This window comes from Octopus bimaculoides, chromosome 8 (assembly GCF_046866305.1).
Source record: "Octopus bimaculoides isolate indiv1 chromosome 8, ASM4686630v1, whole genome shotgun sequence".
Taxonomy (NCBI): domain Eukaryota; kingdom Metazoa; phylum Mollusca; class Cephalopoda; order Octopoda; family Octopodidae; genus Octopus; species Octopus bimaculoides.
In genome coordinates, this window is record NC_142935.1 from 56816453 (window position 1) to 56822452 (window position 6000).

Consider the following 6000-nt stretch of genomic DNA (forward strand, 5'->3'; position numbering starts at 1 on the left):
TATTATTATTATTGTTATTATTATTATTATATTTTTGGCTTTTGTTTTGTATTTGTTGACTCCATGTCTCATCCAGAGACCTCAAGAAACAATAAGTTAGAAGTTCAAATTGGTGTTATTTCTAGGGTGCCATATTTTTGGTTTTGCACAGCGCATAACCTTGCAGTTGGGCTTAGTTAGAATTTTCTTCAGGTCGAGTAGCCCATCCTACTCAAAAGGTCCCTGGATAAGGTTTGTTTGAGGATGATGGATGAAACACCTATGTTTTCAGAGGCGGATTATTCAAATTCAAAAGAATTCCTCTCAACACATGGTTATGATACTCCCCCACAACTTCTTCTCGTGGTTAGAGATGCACTTATCGTCAACCACTATTATTATTATTATTATTATTATTATTATTATTATTATTATTATTATTATTATTATTATTATTATTATTATCATTATTATTATTATTATTATTATTATTATTATTATTATTATTATTATTATTATTATTATTATTATTATTATTATCATCATTATTGAGTGAGGGAGCGGTGCATGCCATGAAAGTGACACCAGGGTAAAATATACGAAGCCCAGTATACCCATCATGACTACCCGTCTGATAAGGGTACACCAGGTACATGCATCACAACCATAGGTGTGTGACATGGTGATCTCATATCAAGATAAACAGCGCATGACCTTACAGGCGGGGCCCAGTTAGAATTTTCTTCAGGTCGAGTAGCCCATCCTGCTCAAAAGGTCCCTGAATAAAGATTGTTTAAGGATTTTGAACAAAACATCCATGTTTCCAAAGGTGAATTATCTAAACCTGAAAGAATTCCTTTCAACACATGGCTGTGATGCTCTCCCACTACTTCTGCCCGTGAGCAGAGATACCACAAAGGTACATGCTCAGCTGGTTAAGGTCAAGCAACTAACAAGCGAATCTGTGGTATTGAGCACATTATTTGTCGTAGCCCATCTTTAATACCAAGACAAAACGATGTATATGATAACAATTCCAATCATTTATTATTATTATTATTATTATTATTATTATTATTATTATTATTATTATTATTATTATTATTATTTTAAAATAAAATATGGTCCGTTGTCTTTTGCTGAACCGGGGTCATCCCTTGACCCTAGGGTCACAGCAGGTCCTCATGGAGAGTACACGGCGTAAAATGTGTGCGGAACCTAGCAACACTATTTTCTAAAGTTCTCCCACGTAAACACTGCAAGGGAGTTTGTTGAGCTGCTTATCAAGGCCCTTTATGTATCTATCTTTCTGTTAGTTTGAACGGTGAAGTTCCAGAGGAGTGAGATGTGATCATCCGGAGGTGGTCTGTGTTCCCACCAGTTTTTATGATGGAGCAGGTCCAGATTTTTTTCAAATTACCCAGTGAATATACTGTGCTGCTCTATCATGCTTGTTGAGATACTCCGTAGGTGCAAGAAGGCTGCACATGGAGACAACATGATCAATTATCATCATCATCATCATCATCATCATCATCATCATTATTATTATTATCAAAGGCAGCGAGCTGGTAGAATCGTTAGCGCGCCGGGCAAAATGCTTTGCGGCAATTTGTCAGTCTTCACGTTCTGAGTTCAAATTCCGTCGAGGTCGACTTTGGTTTTCATCCTTTCGGGGTCGATAAATTAAGTGCCAGTAAAAAGTTGAGATCGATGGAATCGACTATCCCCTCCCCACTCCTTGTGCCTTTAGTAGAAACTATTATCATCATCATCATCAATCATTATCATCATCACCATCATCATCATCATCATCAATCATTATCATCATCATCATCATCATCGTCATCATCATCAATCATTATCGTCATCATCATCATCATCAATCATTATCATCATTAAAGCGGCGGATTGGCAGAATCGTTACTGCTACAGACAAAATACTTAGCAGCATCTTTACGTTCTGATTTCACATTCCGCCGGGGTCGACTTTACCTTTCATCCTTACGGGGCCGATAAAACAAGTGTCAGGTAAAGACTGGGGTCAATGTAATCGACTAATCCTCTCCGCCGAAATTACTAACGTTGGGCTAAAATTTGAAATTATGATTTTGGCAGAATCGTTAGCACGCCGGACAAAATGTTTAGCGGCATTTCGTCCGTCTTTACGTTCTGAGTTCAAATTCCGCCGAGGTCATCTTTGCTTTTCATCCTTTCGGGGTCGATAAAATAAATACCAGTGAAACACTGAGTTCAATGTAATCGATTAATCCCTTCCCAAAACATTTCCGGCATTGTGCTTATAGTAGAAAAGATTAGTCGATGTAATTGACTTACCCACTCTCCCAAAATTGCTGGCCTTGTGTCTATAGTAGAAAGGATGATTTTTTTAAGGTAGCGACAGGTGGCGAGCTGGCAGAATCGTTAGCACGCCGGACGAAATTCTTAGCAGTATTTTGCCCGTCGCTACACTCTGAGTTCAAATTCCACCGAGGTCGACTTTGCCTTTCATCCTTTCGGGATCGATAAATTAAGTACTAGTTGTGTACTGGAGTCGATCTAACCGACTGCCCCTCCCCACAAATTTCAAACCTTGTGCCTATAGTAGAAAAGACCGTGTCCTTGCCCCCTAGTGGCTTCCCTCCCCTCTCACATCCACGACACTAACCATGCTCTTCGTCTTTTCAACTCCTTCTCTTTCCCTCCTGGCCCCTCTAAACTTCTCTTCACTCTTGACATCAAGAGTCTATATACGGTAATCCCGCACTACGAAGGACTTCTTGCCCTCAAACACTTCCTAGGCCTTCGACCCAAACCCCAACCTGACACGTCCACACTTCTTCGTCTGGCCGAACTCGTTCTCTCCCTCAACTGCTTCACGTTCGCGGGGGAGTTTAACCAACGGTTCTCGGGAGCGGCCATGAGAACGAGAATGGTTGATTTGTAGATATTGTTGTAACTTAGCAGTTCAGCCTTAGAGACCGAAAGAATAAGTATCAGATTTTTAAAAATAAGTACTAGAATCAATACATTCGACTAAAACTCTTTAAAGCGATGCATGGAGATAACATGGCCACAATCTATTGACTGAAACAAAAGATAAAAGATGAAAAATGTGACGAAGTAAATATCAGTTTTCCGATATATATATATTTTTTATATTGAACCACAAACAGTCCGAAGCCGATATAAAGCATCAATGGAGGTTTTTAAGCTTTAAAAATTTACTCTGTCACTATGCACGGGCATAACGTTGTGGATAAAGGTTTTGATTAATGCAGTGCAGCCACCTAGAGGGTTCTGAGTTCTAGTAGGCAAGGCATTAAAGTGAATCACAGGACACCTGCAGAAAGCTGGAGCGTACAACAGCCGAAGCGTAGTGAAAGCAACAATTGAAGATGAGGACAAAGTCTGACTAATGTAAGCAGTGTATATAATATAAATTCCTCATCTGAGAAAGACAGAATTAAACAACAACCACATATCACTGTCATGACCTTACGCCATCTCTTATACAAATCACTTCACTGGTGTCCTCAAGTGCAGAAGTGATCGCGTATGCACTAGATTGATCAGCCAACGAAGAAACCTCTCAGTGGTCATTCGGCCCTATAATTCACACCTCAATGTCTTAAAGGAAAAGGGGAAAGACATTGTAAAATGAAACCCTAGATCAGTAATTCAAAACCACTTTTTTACCTATGGAAGGCCTTTGGTTTCTATTTTACTATAGTAGAGCCTCATAGCCATTCGATGTTTGCAAAATGTCCCATTATTTTTTTATTGTTAAATATTATTAGGAATTTTTAAAAAGAAATTGTTAAAATATTTTGTATTTTGTATATATGCTTAATTCATCGAACCCGAAAGGATGAAAGGCAAAGTCGACCTCGGCGGAATTTGAACTCAGGACGTGAAGACGGACGAAATGGCGCTAAACCAATTTATTGCACATACGCTTTAACAACAAAATCTTATATGGACTCCCAAGGGTCCATAATAGTAGTAGTAGTAGTAGTAGTAGTAGTAGTAGTAGTAGTAGCAGCAGCAGCAGCAGCAGCAGCAGCAGTAGTAGTAGTAGTAGTAGTAGTAGTAGACAAAGAGAATAGAAAGTGCCGGGTAATTGACTTTACAGTTCAAAATGATATAGAAAAAATAGCAAAGTACCAGGACCTAGCCATTGAATTGCAGAGACTATGGAAAGTACGGGTAAAATGTATCCCAGTAGTTATAAGTGCATTGGGAAATATCCCTAAAAATCTGAACAGATGGATAGAGGAAATAGGCATAAAACTCAGTTTAATACAGTTCCAGAAAACAAAGTTATTAGGGACAGCTAGGATACTTAGGAGGGTTCTTGACATCTAAGGTTACTTGTAGCCCGATGTTAAGAATTTTTCTTTTCCAACAGTGACGCCATGACAATGCGTCAAGAATGATCCATTGAGATCTCTGTGGAAATCACAGCCTACAAAGAGGAAAGTCGTGGTATGAGAAAACCCCAGGAGTCACGAGAATGAGAATTGCAAAATCTTGTGGGAAGCAACGATTCAGTGTGATCACCTGACCAGGTATCGGAAACCAGACAATGTTGTGGTGAGTAAAAAAACAAACAAAGAATATGCATGATAATTGACATAGCATGCCCCGGTGACAACAGGATCAATGTGAAAGAAGAAGAAAAATAAACAATTATGGCGATTTGAAGGAGAAAATATGAAGGTTGTGGTCAAACGTGATACCAACAGTAATTGGTGCACTTGGAAGGATCAACATTCAACTACTAACATACTGAAAAAGATTGGTGCAAGTGTGAAGGTAGAATACCTACAAAAATCAGCATTGCTTGTAACTACAACAATTCTTCGCAAGTATGACCAGGGCCGGCTCACGCTACCGGCAACTCGAGCAGTCGCTCGGGGAACCATGTGCTTTTCAGCCTACATTTTCAGTTTTTTCTCCTTGTAAAAGTTTTAAAAAATTATACCTCTAGAGGCGCCAAAGTTCTGCTTGCGCGGGGCGCCAAGAACCCTAGGGCCGGTAAACAAGTGTCACTTTAGTCTGCTGGCTGTGGACAGCTGACACGTTCCATCATACTCAGCAAAATAAGCTGTGAGTTTCCATCACATAATAATAATAATAATAATAATAATAATAATAATAATAATAATAATAATAATAATAATAATAATAATAATAATAATAATAATAATAATCCTTTCTACTGGAAGCACAAGGCCTCAAATTTGGGAAAAAGGATTAAGTCGATTACATCGACTCCAGTGCGTAACTGGTACTTATTTAATCGACCCCGAAAGGATGAAAGTCAACCTCGGTGGTAAAAGAACTCGGAAGATTGGGCCTCTAACCAGGCCTTTCGCGAGATCCTTAAAGCTAGGAACTTTTTAGCACCCCTTGTACTTCATGTCAATGCAGTGACTATGCGCAGTAGTTATATCTCACTGTTGTGATCTTGCTCAGCGATCATAAATTACGACAGTGTCAATATATGGTGAATACATACTTGTACTGTAACAATATGAAATGACTACATCTCGTTGTAATAATACAGCTAAGATAAGCAAACAGGACATTAGGAATCCAAAAGAAAGAAATGTCATTTACTTATTTCTGTCATTGGATTGCAGCCATGTAGGAGCACACTTTTAAAGATTTAGTCGAACAAATTGCGTACCTTTTTAAGTGCTACGTATTCTATTGCTCTCTTGTGCCAAACCACTAATGTTATGGGGATGTAAACAAACCAGCATCAGTTGTAAAGAGGCGGGAAAGGAAAAACACAAACACATACATACACCTAGCCATCCAGCCATCCATACTTACATACAAGCATGCAAGCATGCATACATACATACATACATACATACATAAGTACATACATACATATATACATACACACACAGACATACATACGACAGACTTCCACACAGTTTCTGTCTACCAAATCCACTCACAAGACACTGGTCGCCCCAGGACTTTTGTAAATGACACTTTCCCAAC

At 38.9% G+C, this 6000-nt stretch overlaps 1 protein-coding gene across 1 annotated transcript in view; it reads right to left on the reverse strand.

Moving 5' to 3' along the window:
- Nucleotides 1–6000, reverse strand: part of LOC128248497 (uncharacterized) — a 32809-nt gene that overhangs the window by 21702 nt on the left and 5107 nt on the right. The window lies entirely within an intron of this gene.